Source organism: Ambystoma mexicanum, chromosome 13, assembly GCF_040938575.1.
Source record: "Ambystoma mexicanum isolate Mex_15411 chromosome 13, UKY_AmexF1_1, whole genome shotgun sequence".
Taxonomy (NCBI): Eukaryota; Metazoa; Chordata; class Amphibia; order Caudata; family Ambystomatidae; genus Ambystoma; species Ambystoma mexicanum.
The window spans coordinates 239,979,975-239,992,152 of NC_090938.1; the positions used below are offsets into that span (position 1 = coordinate 239,979,975).

Genomic DNA, 12,178 nt, shown 5'->3' on the forward strand with positions numbered 1-12,178 from the left:
CATCACCAATGCCTGGGCTTTTCAAAATACCCCTCCATTATTAATAAGCTCCCATGTTTCTTTTTGGAGTTTTGGAACAGACCACTCTAAGTGTGGCCTCTGCATCATTCTGCACACAAATTATTCTCTAATTTTTGCACCAGTTTCTATAGGCCTGGCGAGTTTCCCTTATCCGTTCAGTTTTTAGCCCTTTCTCATCACTACCAATCTTTTTTTATCATCATTCTCATCAATCTCTTTCTCTTCACCACCTCAGGATCATTTACATGGTTATGGGTCCAATTTGTTCATAACCCACAATTGCCCTACCTAGAGAAATCCTTCAACAGACCCAAGTAGTCAATATGAAGGGAATCTTCTCTGAGCTGATCCTGATACCCATTCCTAACTTTATCAACATCCTGCGATTTTAATCTTAGTCTAATTCCGCAAGAGCCTAACTCGTCCCGCTCTATTCTTTGCTGGCGATTCTCTAGGTGCCCATCCTGAAATATATATGGTCAACAGATCATGGTCACTAAAGTTTTGAGGCAGCAGTGAGAATTTATCGATCCTCTCTTTCAAATTGTTGGAAACAAAGCAATAATCAATACAAGATTGCAACGCGTCACATTTCTAAGTTGGGCGACACGGGATATCTCCCTCCGTTTGTGCGTTCAGCATATACATTTCTCTAATCTTCATATTAGCCATCCATAGACCTTCTCTTTCATTCTATTTACTCTTTTTTAACAACCGACCAGTTTTATCCAACAATCTACCATTTAAATCTCCACATAACACAATCCTAACCCCTTCCCATCTAGACAATGCTTCATCGAGGCAATGTGTTATGGAGGCTATGAATGTTATCTCTTTCCCTATGTTTACCCGCCAGTATACATTTATAAGAATCAGCGATACATCAGAGAAGTCTGATTTTTGCTTTAGAAAAAGGATCTGCACATAGGGGTTTGGCCAAAGACCAACCCAAGTCAATCCTAATCAGCACCAAAAGACCCGCAAAAGGACGGCCCATCAAGCCCTTTGGCGTGGGATTCAAGAAGGCCAGATATCCATCGCATTGAGGGAATTTCTTTAACCAAGTTTCTTGAAAAAGTATGATGGTAAATAGATCCAGATCCGGGTCCTCCTCAGTAAAGAAGACCCTAAATTCTCTAGTGTTCCAGCAGCTGATCCTTAAGACCGCGGGATCACTTTCAGTAAGAGTATAATGATCACTGGAAGTAGTTACAGCTCCCGCTAACCAGGACCAATAACTCCCCTCCTCCCTCACCACATCTTGAATTTCCTTGACTTTGTTCGATGATTTAATTTGATTTGCAATGGTGAACTTTAGGGCCTTCAATTTCTCCTTAGACAATTATACCACTTCTTCATTCACTTCCTTTGGCAGCCTCGACTTTACCTTGGTCTCTTTACTGTGGTCAGCAATAGTAGATCTCACCGGTTCCAGATGCATTTCGCTCTTCTTGGGCATGTTACCTCCATCCAATTTGCTTTAATCTGGTCGTGGTAATCACTAATTTCATATGCCAGGCGTAGAAATAGTTCACTTGATGCCAAGACTAGAACTTTTTTGAACTGGGAGTTTAAATGCAAGATTACCCAATCAGTCTTTACCTCCTCAACAAGCTCAACGATCTTGATGTCTCTGGTGGTAAGTGTATGCACTGGTAGTATGCAATTAATCAACCGCAGGACATTCCTTCTATTTATTACCATAATTTTTTGATCCACCTCAATTCTTTCCACACAAATTTTGGCACTCATCCCTTCCCTTGATTTAGTGATTACTTTTTTATTTTGGAATCTCTGTTCCTCCATCCTCTCCTTCTTTCAGCACCCACATCCAAACTATTTTTCCTCGATTTTACAATCTTTTTAGGAGGGATAAGAGTACATTTTTTTCTTTTTTCTTCCGTCAAAAACTTAATTGCAGAGATTTTAGAGGCTATCATGGCCTTCCCTGGGGTTGGTGGACCACCTTCCATCCTTTTAAGTGCCACTGACTTAATGCCCCTAATAGTAGCGATTTAACATCCCCCAATCTTTTATCTTCTGAGGGCTCAGTTCTCACAGTTTGAGTTTTGGGGCCCACCCGGGACCTTCTACCGGAGGGAGGAACAGCTACCTTCCTTTTCACCTTGGTAGCTTTAGGGGTTGCTGAAAACCCTCTTGATTTATCCACCACCTTCACTCCCCTCAAGGGACCCCTAGATTTAACCACTGGAAAGGGGGCAATGTCCAGGAGGCTCTCTGTTTTCCGATTCTGAATTACTTCTTTCCATCTATGGTTGTCCTCTACTCTCTCAATTTGGATTAAGTCACTTAGATCACCCTGGGGGAACTCACCATCTCCACATTGTTTGAAATCTCCAAGGCGGAATTTACCTCTAGCAACACTTCTTTGGGAAGCGACACTTAATTTCTGGTCTTTTTGTGGTCCGAGAGATCATCTCTTTCTAGCAGAGAACAAATGTTTCTCAAAAAGGCTCTTGAGCCTCTAGCTTTCTTTCTAGAATTTGACGTCATGGTTTTTTTTTTTCTGCATAGCAATTCTTTTTCCTCCATCACCCTTTTCTTTATTTGCCCCATCTCCCTTTGCAGATTTAAACACTGAGAAGATGTTTTTTTTCCATAGGGACAGTGCTTATTGGCTCACCCATCACTGCTGAGGTAACCGCCTTCAATTCCTTACTTACCAAGTGCGGTTTAATTACATCAATTTTCTCCCCACTAGCTTCCTGCAAAGATCTTGCTGCATTAGATAGATCTTAAAAATGGGTTCTCACCCATTGACAATCTAGGAGCAAAGCCTCCATCATTTGAGATTTATCAATGGTTTCACGTCTTGCCAGATCACAGATCCTGTTTTGCTAGGCCGTCGAGGATTCTGCCTCCTTGTCCAGCCTTTTTTCCACCCTGGATGCTAGCAGTTCCATCATACACAATTTATCAGTTAATCCTGCAATCACAGTGGACTGGTCTAGCAAATTGTTGTTTATTCCTTCATACAATTTCATAAAGGGTGCTAAAGACATTGATAGCAAAGCTATCAATAGTTGTTGCAAATGTATCTTATCCTCAGAGTCCAAAAAGCCCCTGGCACCTCGGCGGGCTTCTGGATCTCGAGGGCGTGGACACCGAAGAGGAGGAGGAGGCGGTAGTGACCCGAGAGCTCAGCCGATTCCCTCAAGTTCAAACTTACATCCTCACCTGCCTAAACCCCACTCGGATCCTCAGAACTGTGGCAGGCAACCACTGATTCATTCAAGTCAGGTAATAGAGATAGATTATTTAAAGTTTTTTCACAGCTCAGAGACCCCTCCTCCCACCCCCCTCAGGATGGAGACCCTGGGTTTTGGCTCCTTGATGTGGTTCTAACGAGTCACTCTGCGTAGGGATTTCAGGATAGGGTTTACAGCCAAAGGGCCCCATTTCCAGTTTTTCAACTGCAGCATCCGCCTGCGACAGTGACATATCCAACACCTTAAGACACTCATTAACTCTCGACAGACTTAGCCTCTTTTGCCGGGCTATTTTCATTGGTAGATCAGCCAGATCTTTAGCCAATTTATTGGCTAGGCCCTCATTTGTGCCCACAGGGTTTTGAAAACAACTCGAGGATTCTTCAATCATGATAGAGGGCTGATTACCAGCCCACTCTTCAGGCAGCAGATCATGTTTATCCCCGATGTCATCCATACTCACGGGAAGGGACACGATTGATTCCTGCAGACTTCTTCTTTTCATGCAATTACTCAACCCCACCTCCCCCTCCATCAGGCAAGGCAGAACCTTTGGAGGAGATCCCCCCGAACAGAGGAATAGGTGCATTAGAGTTTTGTTCTCTGCCAGCCATCTCTATACTACTCAATTGCGGCCAGACTTTTTCTTTAGAAGGGGTCATATCACAAATACTTGAGATCGAATGACCACTCAGCAATGACTCCTTCCCCCCAACTCACCTTCACCACAGGACCAGCGGGGTCGGCGGCAATATCAACAGGGAGGCCAGTATAGACCCGGGGCTCCTTCACCAGCAAGCAGCAGCGATCCTCAAATGTCGATTCCGAGCCCCCTACCCCTCTGCTTATCTGCAGCCTGGTTCTTGCAATGGGAGGACAAGCGCCCGCATTCAGATTATGCATAGAAGGTAAAAGGCTGCTTTCAACAAGGAGTGCACACCGCATGCTCACCTCCAGCAAATTCCTGATAACTCCACTTGCCTTGACTTCGCTCCGCTTTGCGGAGGAAGGAAGGTTATGTGGAAGCAGGAGACCAATCCAAGCGGAGAGGGGTGGGGCTCACAAAGCTCTAAAGTGGCACAGCAGTATTTTCCTTGCAGAATTTTCCTCGCCGTAGCTCATTGGTTTCTCCACACCACACGCCGCCAAAGAACTTATCAAACAGGAGCACAGAAGCAATGCAGGGCACAGAGTCACCCCCTGATAAGTCCACCTGCCTCCACTTCGCTGTCCACTATTCAGTTATGGTGTGCTGCAAACAACCTCTGTCTCAACGCCACTAAAACTGAGATTGTTTGCATTGGGACCCCCTGCTCCCGCTTTCCCACTTTCACTCTGGCCGGCCTCCCTTGGCCCTACACCTGGACCCACCTGCGAAGCAAGAAACCTTGGGGCCATCTTTGATTCCACTCTCTCCTCCTCTGACATTTCAGACATCTCTAAAAAGTTTAACTATCAGCTACACCTCCTAAGAGGTACTCTACCCTTTCTCACTTTCCACCAGAGGCTCACTGTCTCCAGAGCCCTGTTTCTTTTCAGGCTGGACTATTGCAACAGCCTCTTCCTCAACCTCACTTCTTCTGCCCTTGTGCCCACTGCAACTCATCCAGAACTGAACCACAAGACTTATTCTTGGCCTTAAGCCCAGGGACCGCATCTCTCCAGTGCAGAAATCCCTCCACTGGCTCCCCGTGGCTGCAAGGATCAAATTCAAGACCCTTTGCATTGTTCACAAGGCTTTCTGGGGCCTGGGACCCATCTACCTTCAACGCTGCCTACCTAAATACCGTTCCTCACGAGCCCTTCGCTAATCTACCTCCAACCTTCTGCGAGTGATGCGGTTCTCCAAGCAGATATTTGGAGGGAGATTCTTTTCCTCAGCAAGTGCCTCCCTCTGGAATAGCCTTCCTGCCTCCTCATGTCTTGAGCCAGATCTCCTGAAAATCCGGAAACTCCTCAAGACCTTCCTCTTCTCTTCCGCCTTCTCGCCCCCTCTACCCTGCTAACCTAGTTCTCTGTCCTTTCCCTCTCGCCCTCCTATTCCTTACAGCATGCTGCCTGGCCGAATGGTGTAACTCAGAGTTTCACTGGTCCCTGGCAACCCCGCCAGTCCCCTCTTGCACTAGCCTCAGAGCCCTACACTCCACCCACACTCAATGAACTGAGAAATTAAACCAAGAGAGTAGCTCTCTCTGCACTTACCCCAGTCTCAACTGAACAGGTGCACTTGATGCTCCCCTCCCTGTGACCATCTGTGCACTTGCTCTATCCGTACGCTCCATGCCTGAAGATCGTTTGTCTGTTTCTCCCCTGTCTTTACCCCTAATTGCACTGTTCCAGAATCGCCATCAGGCCTATTTGCTGTATCCCATAGTGTTAAATGTATTGTATGCACTTACTGTGCCTGTTCAGACTATTATCGTCTCCGATTTTCAAGGGCTCTGAGCGACTTGTTTTTTTTCACTGTCTTCCCACCCTCCTAGAGCGCATTGAAACACTGTCCTGTGTATAGACGCTATATAAAGAAACAAAAACAAACAATTCCATACTGAGGCTTGTTAAATACCTTGCAGATACCACAAGTGCACAAATGTTTGTGATCAGATTGTATAATTACTTAACGGCTGGTAAACCCCATGCGAGAGACTTGGGGCCTCATTACGACCCAGGCGCTAATGGGTTAACGGCGCCGTAAAAGGCTCCGGCGCTGTTAACCTATTAGCGCCTAATTACGAGGTCCCTTTGCGGGACCCGACCTTAACGGCTGGTGTAGACCAGCCGTTAAAGTAGGGACCCGGAAAGGGACCTTGGTGCTAATTACGGTGCCGCAATTTGTGGCACCGTACTTAGCGCCTTCCCCATTGAGCCCTATGGGGCAAAAATGGGAATGGTGAAGGGCCATGGAGGAAGGGGGAATTACCGCCCCGCCAATCTTGTAATGGGGTGGTAATTCCCCTTTTCTCCATGGCGGAGTCGGTAACTTACCGGCATGGACCATGGTGCTAATAGCACCATGGTCTTCCGCCAGGGTCGTAATGAGGCCCTTAAAATGCTTGACGCCCCAGTGTCCCACCAGTTTCTCTTTCGCTCAATGACAGAGTATCTCCTCTCTGTCTCCATCAACAGTCTGCGTGAAAATGGACTGGATCTGCACCAGCACAACGCCTAGTCCCAGTTCGCTGGCATCCACAGCCAGAATAGTTCTGGTTCCCACCTGGAATCCCTGGCTGGAATAATCTGGCTCCCATCTGGAATATGCTTAACACCCGGCCTTCATCCATTGCCGCCTTAAGTAATTCCAACTCCAGCCACATTCTGCCAGTCCCTCTTCATCACTGCAATTATAAAGACAGTTTTGTCTGCAAAAAGTGGCATGAATTTGGAGTAGATTCTACTAGTCCTAGGAAGGAGCGCAACTGATCCTTGTACTCGGGCACATCCATCCTGGTAATTACACTTACCATCTCCTTTCAGGGGTTGATCCCAAGCTCCCCAGTGATGGGGCCCAAGAAGGTCACTTCCTTTACATTCACTTGAGGCTTCTAAATAATGTATGTACCCTTCCATGACCCTCCAAATTCTGTGAGCATTGTCATCGTGTCCATCAATACCCCTTCTAGTAATAAGGAGGCTATTCAGAAAACAATGAAAGTTTGGTATACCATCAAATAACCCTTGTATCAACCTCTGGAAAACATCTGACTAAAAAGTCGACTTACAAGACCAGAAACAGAATTTTATAAGGAACAGTGGGAGGCTTTTAATGAACTCTATGTGTGAATTAAGTGCTGATGGGCGATGGTTTTTGTTTCAGAGTGGTTAATTTACTATTGTGTTCTTTTTATTGTGTTTGTCTTGTGTTGTGTGGTTGTGTGTTTGTGGTTTTTTTTTTATTTATTTTTTTAATTTTTTCTCTTGTTTTCCTCTGATTTTTGGCTAGCTATCATTTCAAATTAGGTTTGTTGCGATTAGTAGAGATAATTGATAGGTTTTTCTTATTTATTCTGTACTATTTGTATCAACTTGTATAATGCTTTTTTCGTTTTATTTGTCATTTTCTTGTTATCATAATTGTTGTTTTGGAATGATATGTATTTCTTTTGATAAATCTTTAAATAAAGTTGTAAAAAAAAAAACAAACAAGACCAGAAACTAAATGTGGCAGATTTAATCACATAGAACCTCCCAATTTCACACACACGCGTAATCAGGGACCAGTTTAGAAATTGGCTCAGAACCACTATCAAAAGCCACTCAGAAGGCTGAATTCTTTCGATTAAACCTATATAAAGTAATTTCTGCAGTTCTTTCTTGAGGGCAGCCTTTGCACCAAAAGTTATAGGATGAACTTTGGACACTGTAAGGAAGACATGGTATCAAACAGTAAGACCGACACAAGTGGGCACAGTTCAGTGGTTTGAAAAAACACCCATTTAATTCTAAATCTAAAGAGGGGGCGCATGCTGCAACCATCAAATTATAATAACGCAGTCCTAGTCGAGTCTTTCAAAATAAAAGGGCCTATACTAATAAACTTATTGCAAATCCTTACTTCTAAATACAAATAGTGTGGGGAACAATCTTATGCAAGAGAAAAGTGTTCAAGAAATGATAGGATATTCAAGCCGTTGGCTTCCCTTCCCCTTGTTTTCAGAATGGGACAAGGCAGCACACTCGAGCTTAACACACTCTCTGGCTTCTCTAGCACAAGGATGCAGGTCAAAACCTTAGCATCAGGGCCTTCTGTGCCAAAGTCTATTTGCCATTCAAAGTCTCTTATTTCATAGGGCCTGATGCAACATGACAAACATTAAAGGTCCCTTCTTTTTAGGATTACACAAGTACAACTTTTTGGGTGATTTACTGTTCTCCCCGGGTCCCCCTCCGCCGGGCTCAGACCCACTTTAACACAATAAAGTTCCTCTCTTCTAAGGATTTCACATTTACAACTTCTCTGGTGATTTACTGTTCACCCGGGCCCCCCTCCGCCGAGCTCAGACCCACCTTAACACAAAACCTTCAAATGGTCTTCCTCCGCCAAGCTGGGGCCAAAGTTATCTACTTTTCCAAACATTCTCTACTTCATCAAAATCGAAGACTTAGGAATGTGCCCGGGATTTTGCTCGTCCCGTCACAGGACCACTTCGATTCACAATTACTCGTTCTCTTCTTGACATAACCTTTTCCTCACTTTTGCTTTTGCCACTTCTCAGCTGGATACCTTACAGCGACCTTCGATTGAGCACCCATGCGGCGCGGGACCACACTGTCAAAGGTATTGTATCTTGTTCAATCACTCATCAGCAGTCCAACTTCACATGCGTCTCTTATCACCAGCGCTCGCCATACAATGTTGCTGCTTGCAACCTTGGCTTCAACACAGACCGGTCTTGTATCAGTCTCCCCAACTCACCGGCTGAGTTGATTTCAATGACACTGCTTTATTTTGGGAGCCAAGGACGGTACCACGGCGGCTGGCACTTCTCTCCGCCTTGATTATTGACGCAGGAGGGCCCCAGGTATCTCCAACACACAATGCAGGATTTTTCAACCTGGTTTCCTGGTCTTACGCTTGCTATTCTCGGAATTCCAGGAAAGTAACGGTTCGTTGTCGAAAAGGTCAAGGGAACTTCCCTCCTTGTGATCCCCTTCTGTTTTGAAACTTTCTTCTCTCATTCTGCTGCCGTCTCGAAACTGCTGTTTCCTTGTGTGCTTTGCCTCGCTCACAGTGTGCTCTCATGCTCTGCCTTTTATCCATGTGGAGAAGCTTAATGGAAGTCAGGTTTGTGTGATGGCCAGTAATTGCCTGACCTCGCCTGAACATTGTATTGGGACATGTCAGGTATACAGCTCGGGTGTTAGTCTGTTTTCCCTCATAGGGGGCTGTCCGTGTGAAAGTGTTTGGGCCTCATTACGACCCAGGCGGTAAGGGGTTAACGGCAGCGTTAACAGCGCCGACCCTTACCGCCTGAGTACGAGGTCCCTTAGCGCCATGGCGCTTTTAACACCTGCTTTTAGCAGGTGTTAAAATCCATGGCGCTAAGGGACCATGGAGTTAATTACGCCACCGTAATTTACGGTGGCGTAATTAACGCCTTCCCCACTCCCATTATGCCCTATGGGGCAAAAATGGGAATGGGGAAGGGTAAATGGGGATTGGGGACTTACCGCCCTGCCAAGGTCGGAATGGGCGGTAAGTCCGCCAACCACCATGGCGTAAACATAGTTTACGCCATGGTGGTAAAGTCACGGCCCAGGCGGTAACTTACCGCCTGGGTCGTAATGAGGCCCTTTGTGTTGTAAAAGTGGGGGTAGAGTTTCAAAATATCCCACCTGGTAGGATGGGGTAAAGGTGTTACAGGGAAGGGGATACTGCGACTCATCATCTGGTGTCCCACTCCCACTCCTCGAAGCCCCCTAACCCAGGTGATCCTCCCACACTGCTCCGCCCACAGGAACTGGATCCAAAAGCGAATGCTGTGTCCTGGCCACCCGGATGACAGATCCATAGGGATTAGTGGGTGAGACACCTTCTGGTTTCTCACAGCACCCCGAGTGTTGCCCCCTTACTTAACACAGTGCATTGGAAAATGTCTGCAAACACTTCCATGCAGTCTATTACCAGTATCTCCTTAGATACATCACTTTGGACACACAAGATGTGCACTTCCTGGTCAAGGTGAAATTCTATCTTTAGGGCACCCTGATCTTCCCGCCCACCAGAGGCGTAGCCAGGATTCTGCAACAAGTAGGACCTGAAGCTAATGTAGTTTGGCCCACCACAGTAACATTAACATCTGTAAATGCCCACACAGCTCTGCTGAGTGGGCATTCGCAGATTCTGGGTGGGCCTTGCCCTCTTATGCCCTACCCTGTCTTTGTCTCTGCCACCCACCACACCAGACCCCCTCTCTGCCATATACAGCGTACTTATATCTGAGCACCCATACCTTAAAATCTTAATCATGCTCTTCTCGTAGCCATTAGTTTTATATTTGAGAATCTTCTCTATTTGAGAGTAATATTTCAACATAGTGCTCTTTTTTTATCACGCAAAATAGCCATTTCATTGCACAATTAGCTGCTAATTTGGGACCCAAATATCCCTAATACACAGGTGATACAGCTGTGCTGGCCACAGCCTATCCTTACCCCTTGGTCTCTGGTTCTCATTTAAGCAGACTCCTTCTTATTCAGCCGGTCCGACATGCATGCTATTGTGCACAACGTGTGCAGGTGTGTTGGGCTCAAAGTACGTGATTGGCAGAGGGTTGGTAGACCAAATATTAGAGCACTTGTTTGGGAAAGAAGCAGCGCCAGGAGGGAGAGGTGTTCTCTCTGGCGGCAAGGGGAATGACCCCGAGAGATGCTTTATGGAGATTCCCTAAAGCATCTCCAATGTTATCTCAGGTGATGGTAAAAGATGACAACCATCCAACCTGGCGCGGAAAATTACACATTTGACTTTGGTAATATACACGGTAAAATAGAGGGGGTTGCGAGTCATACTCTTATATACCTGAGTGAGATCATTGCTTTGGCAAACTCTGATGCACCATCCGGAGACTGCACCAATGATTTACACAAAAAGACAATCTTATAACATATGGGAAAGTCCCTTCTCGAGAAGAAATCTTCAACACAAACCATGCTAAGGGGCAAACAGCATCTGATACCGTCAATGGCACTTATGGCAGCTTCATAGCAACTAGCACTTGCAGAGCTTTTAAGGAAATAACGATGTTATCAATAAAAAATACAGGTGAGAGGAGCAGCGCATAGAAGTTACTCGGCCAGTGTCCTTCTCTTTGTGGATGGTGTTGCCCCAACACCTTCTCTTCACTGTACAGGACACATTTTGAAAATTGAATAATATAATAATTATAATTGGACATTTTTACAAAAGGATACCCCAAACTGAATGGTCTGTTAACGCTCATATGAGGTTTTGTTATTGCCCAACTCAGTGATACTAAAATGATTAACCTCGCAAGGATAAAGGGCTGAGTCGACTGTGTTGGCTGGAAAACATTATACGTTGTGGTTCTCGACACAGTCTTCTCAGTTCCACCCTATGCATTTGCATATTTCATTATTCCTTAATTATTTTTTGCCACTCATACCTAGTATAATGATTTTATTTTCAGTTTTTCGAATGATCTACAGAAATCCTAGCTTTGGTCACTAAGGTACATACAAGAAAGCTATATGAAGACAGACTCCACTTCTGCTGATTCTGTTCCCAGGAACCCTTTGTCATACGCTGGGAGACCTCACACAATCACTCATTTACAAACTATTTTTCTTCAGACCATGCCATATTTTCTCAACCTCTTAATTAGCTGTACCTTTGAAGGGCCTCATTTAGCGGTAACAATAATTTACACCACCCCACCCGATTATGAGGTGTAGGGTCTTTACTGCATGCAGTGTATGTATTAACAAGCAGTGATACCCGTGCTTTACACTGTAATTCCTTCTAAAAAAGAAGAAATTAGACAAATGTATATTTATATTTGATACTTTTTACATTGTCTACACAATGGAACCTATCCACATGCCAAATTGCAGGTTTGTAGTGTGTTGGTAAGTATGCTGAACATTTCGAACAGACACACACATATATCCAAGCATTGCAGACTCCTTTAAGAAACGCTTTAAAAAAACAAAATTAGAAACATTTATATTTGATACTTTTTACATTGTACACCATGGATCCTACCCACATGCCAAAGTTCAGGTTTGTAGCATGTTGGGAAGTGTGCTGAACATTTCCAACAGACACACACACATATCCACAAATGTCCCATATATATATATATATATATATATATATATATATATATATATATATATATAGAGAGAGAGATATCACATTCAGGAAATATCAGCTGAATATGCATTTCAAATACTGCAAAAAACACCTA

The 12,178-nt window shown here is 44.8% G+C and overlaps 1 protein-coding gene and 1 long non-coding RNA gene across 4 annotated transcripts in view; one reads left to right on the plus strand and one right to left on the minus strand.

Moving 5' to 3' along the window:
- Positions 1-12,178, minus strand: part of TMEM253 (transmembrane protein 253) — a 594,226-nt gene that overhangs the window by 472,495 nt on the left and 109,553 nt on the right. The gene's annotated exons all lie outside the window — the stretch shown is intronic.
- LOC138521136 (uncharacterized) overlaps positions 1-12,178 on the plus strand; it is a 64,718-nt gene that overhangs the window by 18,232 nt on the left and 34,308 nt on the right. The gene's annotated exons all lie outside the window — the stretch shown is intronic.